The sequence below is a fragment of the Podarcis liolepis genome (genome assembly GCF_965112155.1).
Source record: "Podarcis liolepis genome assembly, chromosome: 10".
NCBI classification, from domain to species: domain Eukaryota; kingdom Metazoa; phylum Chordata; class Lepidosauria; order Squamata; family Lacertidae; genus Podarcis; species Podarcis liolepis.
The window spans coordinates 50,915,513-50,931,558 of record NC_139562.1 but is presented as its reverse complement, the minus strand read 5'-3'; the positions used below and the strand labels follow the sequence as shown (position 1 = coordinate 50,931,558).

Sequence of the window (16,046 nt, the reverse complement as noted above, 5' to 3'; positions counted from 1 at the left end):
AAAGAACGGAAAACTGTCATTGTTCAGAATAAAATCTTAGAACTTTCCTTCAAAATACAGTTTTCAATTCATTTGTATATGAAGCAGGTTGTGAGAGGATGTAGAGAGAAGAAAACAGAGGGACAAAGAGCAAAACCCTAAAGACTAATGTAGATTTCAGTGGGAGTGTTAAGTATTTACACTACTTAATTATTTCCATTCAAACTAGTTAAATCTATGCATGTTTATTTTGGGCTAGATTATCACCTTAGAAATTTTGCAGGTGTTGTACTAATATTAACTTCATGGCATGCTTAATTTATAGTATACAAATCATTTAGCTATTGAACAGGCAGGTACTGTTAAAAGGTATTGACACTTATTTGCCTATTGAAATGGGTAAATGAAGCCGTAACAAAAAATAAAATGAATTGAAAACTTAAGTATAATTATTACCAAAAGTAACTTTGTGTTCAAAATATATAATGTTACCTACCAAGCCCTAGGACTAGTGATAACCCACATCTAGAATAGCTTTGGTTAAGACACTCTCACTCTTAGCTTTGTTAAGTGTGAGAGGTCATGAGACTGCACTTAGTGTTAGGCTTCTTTGACAATATGCTTTGAAGTAGATTATGTTACATGGTGATTGTACTTTTGTGAAGTTTCTGAACAGGTCTTTAGGGAAACTAAGTGGGCATCAAAGGAGCATTTCTTATTGTTTTGAGCATGCAAAACAGCAAGGGAAACATTTTTAGTTGAATTTTTCTAGAGCCACATTGTGTGCTTGTCAGCAAAGAGATATATTGTATTTATAGATGTCATATTTTTCCACAGGGGGAAGTTTGAAAGGCATCATTGTTCTTGGCTAATTGTGTCAAGGCAATTGCTTGAAAAGTAAATGAGGATAAAGTGATAAATCTGGTGTATCAGCCTTGTGCATAATGTGGTAATCTATTCTAACCAATCCTGACTTTCAGAACATTTTTCTTTTCCTGAGTTGAAAGACTTCTTTGTCACCATAAAGAGATTGTTTCTGTGGAGTTACCGTGTTTATCTGATCAGAACTGAGTACTACTAGTCTGATTATCAAACGCTGTGGCAGATAGCTAGGTCAAAATCATATCAGAGCATAGAAATAAAAAGTCAAAGAACAGTAAATATAAGGGCATATGCAGGGTAGAGGCAAGACCTTAAGGGAATCCTGGTACTTAACTCTTATAACTCTGAGAATCAGGAGTTATAGTAATGCTACTTTCTGCAACAAATGTCTGCTATTAAATATAATAGAACCATATTCTGAATAAGTAAGAGGTTCAAGCAACTAAGCAGATTTTCTTGCTTTTAAATAAATACAGGGAAGTATTTAACCCCTATTGTATAGCTACAAAGCCCTTGCTGATTGCACAGTGAAGCTTGGGAGGTCCAAAAGGATGTGATTGGCTCTTTAAAGGCAGCTCTCTTTTTTTTTTGGTACCTCTTTAGCAGCAGCAGAATTCAGCAGCACAGGGATTTATTAGCAGGATTGCTATGAGAGGAAGACTTCTTAATCAAAGTTTTAACTTCTGTATCCTGGAGATGAAAAGCAGAACAAAAGTGCATTCATAAGGTACCATATAGAATTATTTTGAAGGTATTACTGATACATCTAGTTAATACTAAGTAGTTAACAAAATTTTGTTTTGCACCAGTTCATCAGTTTTGCTAACTGTGTTTTAATAGATGTTTTAAAAATGTGAAGACGAAACTAAATTGGATCTAATTAATTCAGTGCTTTACTGGGGGTTGAAATTGGCACCTTTATATTACATGAAGTTCATATAAAGGTATGGACATGCTATCTTTATAAATTCCAAAAGCAAATGAAAAATAATTCTGGACCACCAAAGTTCATTAGCAAAGTTCCTGTTCTCTTCTATGCAGAAAGAAACTTACTTTGTATGCTGGAATATCTATTTAAGTTCTAATATTGGCTGATGAGAAAAGGAAAAGCTTCTTTCAATATTGATTTTTGGATTTTTGTTCATATCTCATTCACTTGACTTTCTAAATATATTTTACACAGGCAATTATTTTCCTCCCAGTTACACATTTACCAACATTTAACATATCTGAAATTTCATTGAATTTTATACCTAATGCAAATCTTCATAACATATTTTAATTAATATACTATTTTCATGCACTAAAAAGCACAGAATTCAGTCGTGGTTTTGTTGTTACAGCTTCATTAAACCAGAAGCAAGCATGTCAACATTTTCTGTTTACTGTTGTTCCACAGTTGACTTGTAACATTATTTGTATAATACATTCTTATTTACAACTGCTCATGTTTTGAACTATACTATTATTTGAAAAAACCTATCAGAATTTTTAATTTTATGTTAAGCTGATGTACTTGCAGTAGATAATCATGTTTTGTGCAGACTGTTTTTTTGTGCAAGATTGATGGGACATAGTTACATTAGGAGCCCTTCTTATGCTATAGAACCCCAAGGCAGAAAATGAACGTGCTTGCTATTAAACAAAAGTGAGACCACTGAGAAATCTGCTTGTAACAAATGTGTTGTATCGAAGTCATACAAACAGTAGACTCGTTAAAATCAATAGTTCATACTAGCTTGCTAAGGCTCTATATCGAACCACGTGTATTCCAGTGAATTCAATGGGGCTCACACCTAGGTAAGTGGAGTTAGGATTGCTGCTTAACTTTATGTCTAACAAAGTGAGTAAAGTCCATTGATTTAAGTGGGTCTACTCTATGTATGATTTAGTTCAGTACAGTGGTACCTCAGGTTAAGTACTTAATTCGTTCCGGAGGTCCGTTCTTAACCTGAAGCTGTTCTTAACCTGAAGCACCACTTTAGCTAATGTGGCCTCATGCTGCCGCCGCGCCACCGGAGCACAATTTCTGTTCTTATCCTGAAGCAAAGTTCTTAACCTGAAGCACTATTTCAGGGTTAGCGGAGTCTGTAACCTGAAGCGTATGTAACCCGAGGTTCCACTGTATAACCCATTGTATTTAAGACCAGCATACGATAAAAGCATGATATTTGGGATTAATAAATATTCATACATCAAGAACCACAATGTAATGTGGGTTTTGAGATTTGTATCTATCTCACAACAGCGTTATATATTTTGTATCAATAGATATAACCAAGCAGTTAAAGTCTGAACAATTCAGCAATTTAAGCATTCCTTTTTACACTATTGACAGTAAGTGTTGTATAAGTCTATGCAGAGTTGCTGTTGTCTGTGTGAGCATGCTTTAAAAAAAAATTGTGTACACACAGAACAAATTAAATATGTATTTAACTATGACTAATGATAGAGTACTAACCTACTGTATAATAGTTGCCATCCAGTTAACCCTCAGTTAACTTGTGCTAAATTCAGAGAAGGATAAAATACTTTGCTTTCTGTTGGTATCCACCCCCCCCCCCATTATGGCTTGTAACTGTATCATCTTCAACTTTTTAAGGCAGGGGTTCTCAAGCTTTCTACTCTCAATGCCCACCTAAAACAATGACACTGCAGTCCCTTTTGGGGGCAGGGTGGGAGTTTGAACTTATGTAGCTTGCATAGTTTGAACTGGCAACGCCAAATGCAGTTCTGAGTCCACATAGTTTCTCTTTGTGATAGTCATACCTTGGAAGTCAAACGGAATCCATTCCAGAAGTCCATTTGACTTCCAGAACGTTTGAAAACCAAAGCATGGCTTCTGATTGGCTGCAGGAAGCTCCTGCAGCCAATCGGAAGCCATGGAAGCCCCGTCGGAGTGTCGGCTTCCAACAATAGTTCACAAACCGGAACACTCACTTCCGGGTTTGTGATGTTCGGGAGCCAAAACGTTCGAGAACTAAGCTGTTCGAAAACCAAGGTACAACTGTATTCGGTACTGTTTAATTAGCAGAATCCTCAGTCTAAAAATGTGTATTACCTACTTGAATAAGAGCACCGCACTTGTAGCATGTGAAGGCATAGTGATAAAACTGAATGCTAAATCACAACCTGTTAGCAGCATGCGGTCAACAGCAAAGGGATACATTTAACTGGAGTTGAGAACTTTTTTCAGCTTGAGGGCCATATTCTAGATAACAGTAGCACTAGAAAAAACAGTAGCACTAGGGGGAAAAAAAACATTTACTGCAAACATTAGAGCCTTCATAGCAGATGCTGGGAGCTATTGCCTCAGTACAGCAACTCCCAGCAAAATAGTATGTACAGTTTAAAATATGCAATGAACAATATAAAAATTCATACTGTCCTTCTATTTCAGTTCCAATCATTTCTTGAAGACCAGGGGTTAAAAAACAGAGGTGATCAAACTCAGACTGACTCATCAAAACCAAGCGTTAAACAAAGGTAAAATCATTCTTATTTTGTCTAATTTCTGGGATGTAGGTTATTGAGAAATTCTTGGACATCTTGTAGGAGAAATTGAATGGCCTTTTTCTGCTTTTTTATTTAAGATTTGGAGGCATAAGACATTTTTTTGTTCAGAACTTTGTGATGTGGTTAGTGGTCCTATGCTTGTTGCTACTGGCAGTGGGTCCTGCCACTGGTGCAGCAGGTGTTTTTATGAGGCTGTGATTGACTTTGCCTGAGTCAAATTGGGCCTATTTGAAGGGATTTGGGCATCGATTCAGTCAGGGTGAGATAGCACAGACTACTATGGTTGGTTTGGATGTTTCAGAGCAACTTGTGTCTGTCAGGTAGCAGGGCATTAGACTGAAAAACATGTGGAAAGACCAAGACTTACCTGATCACCATCTGTGTCTTCTCATTTTAATCTAACTGTCTGTTTTAGGAGATTGTGAAATGTGACTCCTGAACTGATTAAGAAAGAAGAATGCTCTTTCAACACATGTTTTTGACGCAGAGAGATCCTAGCATAACATCAATGGAATCTCTGTTGTATAACATCTGTGGAAGCTGATGTTAACTTTTGCCAGCTAGGAATTGATAGTAGGGGAAGTGTTAGATGTTGTCTGGCAAATTGGGGGGGTTATGTGTCTTACTTTAGGGCAGCTTTCTGTTTGAAGGCATCCTCTTATTTCAAAGAACTGCTTCATTGTAATAAAACCTTTTTCGATACAACAGTTTTGTATCCAAAGTACACTGTTCGTATTTTCTGCCATCCAGGAACTGTTGTGCATTTGTTGGGTGATGAAGATGCAAAAAGGCTATTTCTGATGTATCATTTTTGCACAAAAACAGGATGTGTAGGGAAATTGTGATATGGCTTTTGCAAGTGTGAGGGTTTGATTAGCTGCTTGTGCGTGAAAACGTGCTCCCTCAGAGTTTGTGCGACCCCACAAACCTCCGTGTGTGACGGAGCTCCTCAGACATGTCTGCTCTAGTCACTAGTAGAGTCCGACAGTGGCTGTCTGCGGAAGCGTTTCCAGCAAAGAAGTTCCTTAACGGAAACGCGTCTCCTGGACTCACGGCGTGACAGTTTCCTGCGAGGTGTGGGTCTCCCTATGGGAGACTCCGATACCTCCCCACTGTTCTCGCTGGAAGCCTCCCTGAGCCCTCCCTCCTGCTCGCATTCCCTCAGAGACCCACTCCTCCCCCTGCTGGTCCCTGCTTCAGCAGTTGAGTCTCTTTCATCCTGCCTGAGTCCCTCCACCACCTGATGCTCTGATGGCAGTTCCCTGACATCCACCTCCCCTCCAGGGCCCCCCTCACCCCCTCCCAATTCCTCCCCCCTGGGAGGTGAAGGGCTAAAACCCCGAAACGAATCTTCCTCATCTTCTGACGTCTCGAACAATTCTCTCCATCGATCGTCGTCCTGGCCAGCTGAATCCTCCTCCTCTTCAGAATCTGGGAACCCCTCCAACTCCTCTTCCTCGTCGGTGGTGGCAAAGTATTCCCTTCGGAACCTCGCTACAGGCTGAGGTTTACGTGGGAACCTCTGATGAAAAGTCTCTATTAAAACCTCGTCATTGACATCCTCTGCCCTAACCCAGGTGTTTTCCGACTCCGGTTCCCCTTCCCACATTACCAAATACTCTACTTGATCTCCCTTCCACCTGGAATCGAGGATCTCCGCTACATGGTAGCTGTGTTCCTTCTCCTCCATTGCTGGTCCCCTAGTGACCCTCCCCTCACTGTCTCCTCTATACGGTGACAGCAACGACCTGTGAAAAACTGGGTGCAGCTTCATGTGGTTCGGTAACCGGAGCCTGAAAGCCACTGGATTGACCTGCTGTATGACTTCAAACGGACCCAGCCTTTTGGGTCTTAATTTCTTACAACCTCCTTTAAATGGCAACCCTTGGGTTGACAGCCACACCTGGTCCCCCACCCTGATGCTTTCACCTTCCCTTCTGTTTTTGTCTGCCTGCCTCTTATATTCCTCCTTAGCCCTGTTTAAGTTGAGTTGGAGCTGGCGATGGATCGCTTCCATTTCTTCCACGAACTGTTCTGCAGCTGGAACGCTCCAGTTCTCCCCCTCCCCCCCTGGGAAGGCTCTGGGATGGCACCCGTGATTAGCCAAAAAGGGGCTCATCCCCGTGGACACGTTCTCTGCATTGTTGTAGGCAAATTCTGCCAACGCCAGCTTCTCCACCCAATCATTCTCTCTGTCATTAACATAACACCTCAAATATTGTTGGAGAACCCCATTTGCTCTTTCCGCCTGCCCGTTGGTTTCAGGATGACGGGCCGTCGAGAAATTAACCTCTACATGCAGTAAGCTCATGAGCTTCCTCCAGAACCTGGAAGTAAATTGTTTCCCTCGGTCTGAAACCACCCTCAAGGGGGCGCCATGCAACCTAAACACATTCTCTACAAACAATTTGGCGGTTTCTTCTGCTGTAACCGCATGTGAGCAGGCTATGAAGTGGGCCATTTTAGTTAACAGGTCTACTACAACCATGATGGCTGTTTTCCCTCTAGACCTTGGCAGATCAGTCATGAAATCTATTGCCACTGCTTCCCACGGTCTCTCAGGTGTGGGCAGTGGTTCTAATAAACCAGCCGGCGCCCGCCTCTCCCCCTTGGCTCTTTGGCATTGTTCACACCCTCTCACATACTCCCGCACATCTTCCCTGACCTTGGGCCACCAAAATTCCCTGGTAACCAGCCACATGGTTTTGTGTTGCCCAAAGTGCCCTGCTGTGGGGCTATCGTGCAGCTGCTTGAGTACCTTCTCCCTCAATTCCCCTTCAGGTATATATAACGCTCCCTTATAATACAATGCCCCATTCCTCTCCTCAAAACCACCGGATTTGTCTTCCTCCCCTCTGAGATCCCTGAGTTTCCCCTGGGCGTATGCATCCTGCACCGTACCCTCTACCAATTCCCTTTGCCCCACCAAAGTCGCCCCACACACCCAGCGGTCCTCTGGAATGATATGGGTTTCTTCGGGTGCTCCCTCCCCCTCCAAATATTCAGGTTTGCGTGAGAGAGCGTCCGCCCTAACATTCTCTGGGCCTGGCACATAACAAATCTCAAAGTTAAATTTGGAGAACTCTTGGGCCCATCTCAACTGCCTTTGGTTGAGCACTCGCGCCGTTCTCCAGTACTCTAGATTTTTATGGTCCGTGCACACTTGCACTTTATGTTGTGCACCAACTAGCAGATGCCTCCATCTCCGGAACGCCTCATGAATTGCAAGCAGTTCTCGGTCGTACACCGTGTAGTTCCTCTCGGATTTGTTCAGCTTTCGCGAGAAGAAGGCACACGGACGCCACTCTGACTCCTCCTTCCCCGGCTGCAGAAGAAGCACCGCCCCTATGGCTCTGTCAGATGCGTCTGTTTCAACCCTTAGCTTCTTTCGTAAATCCACATGCAGAAGTTGTTCTTCAGAGGCGAAGGCCCTTTTCAGTTCCTCAAACGCTCGCTCCGCCTCCGCCGTCCATACAAACTTCTTTTTACTGCTGAGACAGTCAGTGATGGGCGCCGTCAGATGGGCGAAGTTGCGGATGAACTTACGATAAAAGTTTCCAAACCCTAGGAACCTCTGCACATCCTTCTTGGTTTTGGGTGTTTTCCATTCCAGCACTGCCTGTACCTTGCCGGGATCCATGGCCAATCCCTTGTCTGACAGGCGGTACCCCAGGAATTCCACCTCCTTGGTATGGAACCGACACTTCTCCAGTTTGACCCACAGCCTGTTGGCTTGCAGTCTGCTCAACACTTCTCTGACGTCTCTCACATGTTGCTCCTCATTCTCAGAATACACCAACACATCATCTAGAAAGGCAACGCAATTCTTGTAGAGCAAAGGGCCCAGCACGTGGTTCATAAAAGATTGAAAACACGCGGAGCCTGCTTGTAATCCAAATGGCATAACGAGGTATTCAAACGCCCCCAAAGGGGTAAACATGGTGGTTTTCCATTCATCCCCTTTCCTTATGCGTATCAGGTTGTACGCCCCCCTTAGATCCAGCTTTGTGAAAATCTTTCCCTTCCTCACCCTGGTCAAAATATCATCAATTCTGGGCATAGGGAACGCCACCGGTTCAGTCACTGCATTCAGCCGCCTAAAATCACATACAAGTCTCGGCTTGTCCGCATTTTTTTTGTCCACAAAGAACACTGGGCTCCCCCCTGCTGCTTTGGACTCTCTGATGAAGCCTCTCTTCAGGTTCTTGTCAATGAACCCTCGCAACTCCTGCATTTCCCTGTCTGACATGGCATACAACTTGCCCACGGGAAGCTGTGCTCCAGGGAGTAAATTGATCTGACAATCAAAGGGTCTATGAGGTGGTAGTTGGTCAGCTTCCTTCTCGCTGAACACGTCGCTGAGATCTGCATACTGTGGTGGTACCTTCACCTTCCCCATTACTTCAGTCCCTGCTAGGGTGGCTTGGGCCCCTGCTGAACCCTTCTCCCCTTTGCAGTGTTCTAGGCAATGTGCTGAACCAAAGGACACCACTCTTTGATGCCAGCCCACCAGCGGATCATGTAGAGCTAGCCAGCTCATTCCCAAAATAATGGGAGCGCCTCCCAGGGTGGCCACATTAAACGCTATCAGTTCTGTGTGCCTTGCCACCCTCATTATCATTGGGACAGTCTGCAAGCGGACTCCTCCTCCCAACAACTCCCTGCCATCAATCGTGGTCACCTGCAGGGGGTTGCTTAAAGGGATGGTCTGTATCTGGTGTTCAGCAGCAAACTCCTTGCTCATAAAATTGCAGGAGCTGCCTGAGTCCAATAGCGCCTTTATTTTTAGGGGGTGCCCATTCTGCAGCTCTAGCGACACTTCAATCACTAGAGCAGGTCGAGGAGCTTCTGGCACGGGCACTTTCACTGCTCTTTGGCCTGGCTGCAGTGCCCCAATTGTGGCAACCAGGCGTTGGCTTTTACCTGCTCCGCTCCCCCTTCTTCTCCCCCCTCAACAGCTCCCACCATCCCTTGCCATTCCTTCCTCTGGGGGCAGACTCTGGCAAAGTGGCCTGGCTGTTGGCAGAGATAGCATTTCCGGGGGCCCTTTCCCTCCTTCTTAGCTCCCTCGCTGGTTTTTGAAAATGCGCGCGCGCGCGCTGTTCCGATTTCCATCGGCTCTGCCGGCGGGAAAGCTGGCTCAGGAATGTCTGGAATGCGGAACTCCTTCCAACGTTCCCCTCTCCCTTCCCGCCTCTCCAAGGCTCTTGCCTCCTGCCGCGCTCCTATGGTCAGCGCAGATTTGGTCAGCTGATCCATAGACTCCGCCCTGGGGCTCCGTGCCAGCTCGTCTTTCACCCCCGAAGAAAGACCTTCTTCAAATAGCATTTGAACGGGTGCCGCCGATAAATCCCAACTCAGTCTGTGAATCAGCATGGTAAACTCAGTCCAATATTCACGGACAGATCGACTTCCCTGCTTACAAGCCATTAGCTGTCTGCGCACCACCCCTTCCTCAATATCGCTGGAAAACATGATATCCATTGCACGAAAGAACTTCATTGTGTCCTTTAGTATGTCATTGTGCGTTGCCATTAGGGGTCGAACCCAGTCTCTAGCCCCTTTCTCAAGATGCCCAATTACAAAAGCAACTCGCGATTCCTCATCAGGGAACTCATCGAACTGCACATTAAGGGCATATTGCATCTCTGTCCTAAAAGCATGGTAGTCCTTGGGGTCCCCCCCAAATTTCTGCACCAATCCTGGTACCTTTCTGGGGAATTGAGTGGCTCTCCCCTTCTTGTCTGCATCCTGAGCCCTTCTCTCCTCCAGCCTCGCCGTCTGCAGGGCCAGTTGAACCTCCAACGCTCGGTATCTATCTTCCAAGCTTGGACCAGCTCCAGCCCCTGCTCCTCCGGTTCCGGTTGATTCGCTCATGATGCCTTCTCTTGCACAGGCAGCGTACAAAGACTGTCGGACTGCTGTGAGGGTTTGATTAGCTGCTTGTGCGTGAAAACGTGCTCCCTCAGAGTTTGTGCGACCCCACAAACCTCCGTGTGTGACGGAGCTCCTCAGACATGTCTGCTCTAGTCACTAGTAGAGTCCGACAGTGGCTGTCTGCGGAAGCGTTTCCAGCAAAGAAGTTCCTTAACGGAAACGCGTCTCCTGGACTCACGGCGTGACAGTTTCCTGCGAGGTGTGGGTCTCCCTATGGGAGACTCCGATACCTCCCCACTGTTCTCGCTGGAAGCCTCCCTGAGCCCTCCCTCCTGCTCGCATTCCCTCAGAGACCCACTCCTCCCCCTGCTGGTCCCTGCTTCAGCAGTTGAGTCTCTTTCATCCTGCCTGAGTCCCTCCACCACCTGATGCTCTGATGGCAGTTCCCTGACAGCAAGTTTTCATAAACTGCTCTCTGTTTTCAGTAGTACTCCTTTGACAATAAAATCAGCCAACTTATTTTACAGACTGGATGAAGATGGTAATTTTATGTAAGCCTCTGTCCATTAACTACAACATTACTAGGCATATCTTGCAAGTTACTGAGAAGTCATAGCAACATGTTGAATTGGCAAATAATTCAAATTTATCTGGTGTTTGCCCCTCTTCCCTTGTGCCTTTTATATGTACTAGGCACTGCTCTTGGAAAGAAACTGTTGCTTGGAAAGAAACACATTTTAAAATGTTTTATGTGGTTTTTATTTAAATAAAATATTTATACCGAAGACTATATCCCCCTTGCCTGCTTTTCCATCTCTCAGGCTTAGGAAACAATGGAAGAAGCTGATCATAGATTAAAATCCTTACCAGCACCAAGAGAGTATTATGTTGATCATATTTAATTGATCATTCAGTTTGGGGGCTTGGAAGGAATTTCATCCCAGAAGAGATCTGTAGAAAAAATTGAGATGGTTTACTTTTACAGGGGACGATAAACCATCTGGGTTTTTTAAACCAATGTCTGTCTTGGTATTGTTCTATGGAATAGTCCACCAGCTTTTTCTGTGTTTTCTGGTCCTCAACTGCTAGAGCCAAGGCCGGATTTAGGTTTGATGAGGCCGTAAGCTACTGAAGGTAATGGGGCCCTTTATATAGCAGGCAGGGCCCATTACTTACATCACATGAGCCTACACAACACAAAACACTGTTGATGTATGTAGGTTTTATTTTATTTGTTTTTTTATCATATTTTGGAAATGTACATCCAGTTCTTTTCCCTTTAATTTTTTTGGGGGCCCCAAGAGAGTGGGCCCTAAGCTATAGCTTGTTTAGCTTACACAAAAATCCAGCACTGGCTAGAGCACATCAGCTAAGAAATCCACTGCGAAATAAGCAATCTATTTATTTGCAGCAGGGCTACATCATATTTCACACAAATGGGAAAGGACTTAGTGTTGTGATTGTTTTGAGCCAATCCATATAGGGCTTTGGTTTAGTATGCAATCACATTAGATAAATGGTATTTTAAAGTGGCACTTTGGCATGAGATACTCAGGTCTCCAAGTGCTTTGTTTTTTACAAGCCTTGTTTAAATTAATTCATAGATCTGAAAGGCTATAGAAGAATATCACTTAGGAAGAAAATCATGAAAATGAGAAGGACATTGTAAGGTTGGTGTAGGATATTGATAGCCAGTAATGATCATTTGCAATGGGAAGTCCTTCTTCTCATTTCCATCTTCCCAATCTTCTGGGATTTCCATCCCAGAGATATTTAATGTGGGGAGGAAGTTCAGTTATGATCCCAACTGTACCAAGATGAAGTTCATAAATATTATAAAATGGCAGAAGACTTAGAAGCTAACTGTTCAGGGCCCAGCTTCTTCACTTTGAACCTCAACTCTGTCTTCTCTTCCCGATGACTTCTTAACTTTCTGCTCAGTGAAGCCTATCTCCTCCCAAACAGCAAGCAATGGATTACTGTTTGGGTTTGGTCTTGATCCCACCCCCTAGGATCAGCTGTAGCAGGCGAAAGTAGTTAGCTAACAAAAACATGCCTTAATTTTGGCAGGCAAAGGAATGTCATACAAAGATAGGCTACGGATCTACTCTCCATGCCAAGTAAAGGGAATAATTGGATTAGCTATTGAATAACAATAACAATAACAGTAATTTTGCATTTATACAATGTCCATCTGGCTGGGTTTCCACAGCCACTCTTGGGCGGCTTCCAGCAAAATATTAGACAGAATAAAACCTCAAACATTAAAAACTTCCCTAAACAAGGCTGCCTTCAGATGTCTTCTAAAAGTCAAATAGTTGTTTATTTCCTTGATATCTGATGGGAGGGCATTCCACAGGGTGGGCGCCACCACCAAGAAGGCCCTCTGAATGAAAGCCCATACTTCTATGGGTGAGTAGCTGATAAGTTACCATTTGAAGACATCTTGCTCCTACCCGCCCCCGCCCCGCCCCCATTTTTAGTTTTTACAGAGCTTACGTGCCAAAGACATGAGAAACAGTGAACATAATTAATCTGGATTTTAGAAAAAAGCTTTTGAGAGTGCACTATCCTTCTGATCAGCTTACATAAGCAAAAAAGACTAGTAGGATGGATTATAACAGAATGCAAAGGATATAGGATATTGGTTGAAGTTGGAGGGAGAGAAATGGTTTTCCTTAAGCATCACTGTTTTTGACTACTGGGTTTATACCGTGCCTGAAAGTAATGCAATTTTTCAAGAGTTCTCCTGATATATTTGAAGTGGCTAAGACAATAGCAAGTATAAATCAACATGTGCCACACCATAAGATTATCTGAAAAGATTTATAGTTGTGCCATGTCTATCAGCTCTTGTAAAAAAAATGCAGAGGATGACAAATCTCCAACCATCCAATCCAGAAACCATAATATGTTCTTGTTTATACAGCACACCTCACTTAAAGCATAAATTGTTAAAGGACACAAATCTAAACTACATACTATTATGTCTGAAGGAGCGTCTCCACCCCCATCGTTCCACCCGGACACTGAGGTCCAGCACCGAGGGCCTTCTGGTGGTTCCCTCACTGCGAGAAGCCAAGTTACAGGGAACCAGGCAGAGGGCCTTCTCGGTAGTGACGCCTTCCCTGTGGAACACCCTCCCACCAGATGTCAAAGAGAACAACAACTACCAGGCTTTTATAAGACATCTGAAGGCAGCCCTGTTTCGGGAAGCTTTTAATGTTTGATGTATTATAGTATTTTAATATTCTTTTGGAAGCCGCCCAGAGTGGCTGGGGAGGCCCAGCCAGATGGGTGGGGTATAAATAATAAAAAAATATTATTATTATTATTATTATTATTATTATTATTATTATTATTATTATTATTATCATCATCATCATCATACTGTTATTTGTATATGGTTTCATAGTGTAGCCTTTAACCATTTCTTTGTGTGCCTTTATATGAGAAATAACCAACTCAATTAGAGCAAAACTAAGGGTGAATGTCGCCTACCGTTTGTCATGCTGTAAACATACTGTGTTGGCTGTATATCTACATGGAGGGCAGTGAAACAAGTCGTGGGGGTGGGCAGATTGTTTGTGGCCCTTAGCATGACATGGCCACTGCAGAACTTGCATGGGCTCATCAGTGAACTTATTTACTTCTACTATATTAAGTTTATATGTCAAAAGAGGTTCATATACCCTATTAGACCAATCTATCATCTCCAACAGGGATGATTCACTGGGGTTGATGGAAGTTGTCTTCCTCAGACGTACAGAAAGATCAGTTCATAGCAGATCTTGATAACTGGTGAAAGCTAATACAAAAAGTGCTGAATCAATATCTTGTATGAGCTTGTGCCAGTCTTATGTCCTCCAGGTATTTTGTACTATTTTGTGCTAGGGCTGACGGGAGTTGTAGTCAACATCTGGAGGGCAGCATGTTGTGGAAGGCTGCCCTAGATTGTTTCTAGGGGTCTCATAGTAAAAGAAACAGAGCTATGTTGGTCAAGATTAGAAATGGATATATACAGACCTTGGGATGTTTTTTTGTAATGTTCTTTTCCACCCTTAGGATGCCTAATAGAGAGATGGTGCATGAAAATTTTATTGGTATTCAGGAGAGGGCACATGGCCTGTCATTTTTATTCACCTTGTAAGTCAGGACCTGCTTAAATTGGATTCGTGCTACATGCTTGCAAAAATCCAATTCAAATTATTTGCACTGTGCTATTGTCAGGGGTTTTTTTGGCAGCAAGTTAATTTTAGCAATCAATATGTTATGTTACTGCACGCCTACATAAACAGGGAGATTAATTGGTTTATTTTAAAATCTTAGGTTATCGCTTGGAAAAAGAAATATGTCTTCAGAAGCTAAATTTTGGCAAATGTTTTTCATTTTATTTTAATGAGCAAAGAAGGCATGAACACCTATTGCTATTCACCATACTACTCTCTAATTGTTAGTTCCTTTATAAAAGAACAAAATGTATACTTCAGTAGCCTTCACAGTTGCTGTGTGGTGTAGAAGTTGTCCAGTATATGTAATATCTATTCTTCAAACAATGGACTAGAGATCAAGCATTGAATCCAACTGTCATACTCAGAGGAGATGCACTGAAATCAATGGACTCAAGTTAGTAATGTTCATTGACTTCTATAGTTCTTTTCCTTCAAGGTTCCTCACTAACAGCCTAAAGGATCTCTATTTCCTAGATTGGCTAGAGTTGCCATGTCAATGAGGCAGACTGCAGCAGAATCCTCTGGTGGTGGTACCCCTACAAGCAACCCGCCCACCCCTGCCCCTGCCACCAAAGAAGCGAAGAGAAGCAGCAGCTTCTGGCGAGATCTTGCACAACTGTTTCAAGGTCTTGCTGCTGCCACTGCTTGTCTTCACTTTTCCTGTGGTGGGGGGAGCACCTTGCCTGCCTCCAAAGATGCAAGGATGCAAGGAGAAGCACCTTCATCTTCCAGGTTTAAGCAAGATCTCACAGACCTCTTGCAATATGTTGCTGGAACCCAGAAACCTCATGACCCCAGTAAGCAAGGCTTCTGCCGAGGGGCAGGTGGAGGCGCAACACCTTCCTGTTTTGCCTCAGTTTGTGAGACTAGCACTGTAAATCATTACTTCCCATAAATGTCTGAAATAATTGCGGATAACAGAGTTCTATAGCAAATCTCATTTGAAGATACTGCCATGCACTTAAATTTAAAGTGGATACCAAGGGACTTGTGTTTTATTAATGTGTCATCTGAGTAAGGGGGGGGGAGCACATTATGTTTAGAGGATAATGAACATGATTGCACTTTGCACCAGGGTAATGAAGTGTAGTATGTTGCATCTTATTTAAATAAGAAATGCTTTCATTGCTAGGTGAGAACTTTGCTTGCTAGCCTGGTCCAAAAATAGGATAGGCCTTTCCTTTAGGTCTCAGTGCCATAACACACAAACCTACCATGTTGTCTCCCAGTACAATAGCTCTTCACTGATTCTCTCATTTAAAAGTCCTCTAACCTTTATTTTTCACTCACTTTGGCATCTTTTGGGGAGCTATGACAACTGTTAACAAGTACATGATAACACATGAAACAGGTCTACTCCTTTGAAATACTCCTATCTCCAGTAAATCCCATGAGTTGGCAAGAGCTATTCAGCCTTTTTCGCACACAGTGATTTGCTGCTGGTGCATATTGTGCTGCCAGCAGCAGATCCTAACACAAGGGCAAAGCTCATAAAGGATCAATTTGGCACAGTTAAGCAACCTCACTGCTTCAGAGCTTTCTGATTTGTTGTGAAACACT

General features: G+C 43.3%; 1 protein-coding gene and 1 long non-coding RNA gene across 38 annotated transcripts in view; one reads left to right on the top strand and one right to left on the bottom strand.

Moving 5' to 3' along the window:
* The window catches only part of NRCAM (neuronal cell adhesion molecule), a 139,218-nt gene that overhangs the window by 44,218 nt on the left and 78,954 nt on the right, over positions 1-16,046 (top strand). For all 37 annotated transcript variants that reach the window (XR_014516580.1, XM_083463315.1, XM_083463339.1 and 34 more), the window contains exon 2: positions 4,262-4,347. The gene's annotated coding sequence lies outside the window, so the exon portion shown is untranslated. The remainder of the gene's footprint in view (positions 1-4,261; positions 4,348-16,046) is intronic.
* LOC310687981 lies at positions 4,753-14,231 on the bottom strand. The gene is made up of 3 exons (XR_014516707.1): positions 13,947-14,231; positions 11,122-11,205; positions 4,753-4,812 (listed from the first exon to the last, which is right to left on the bottom strand). It is a non-coding gene; the product is annotated as an uncharacterized lncRNA (long non-coding RNA).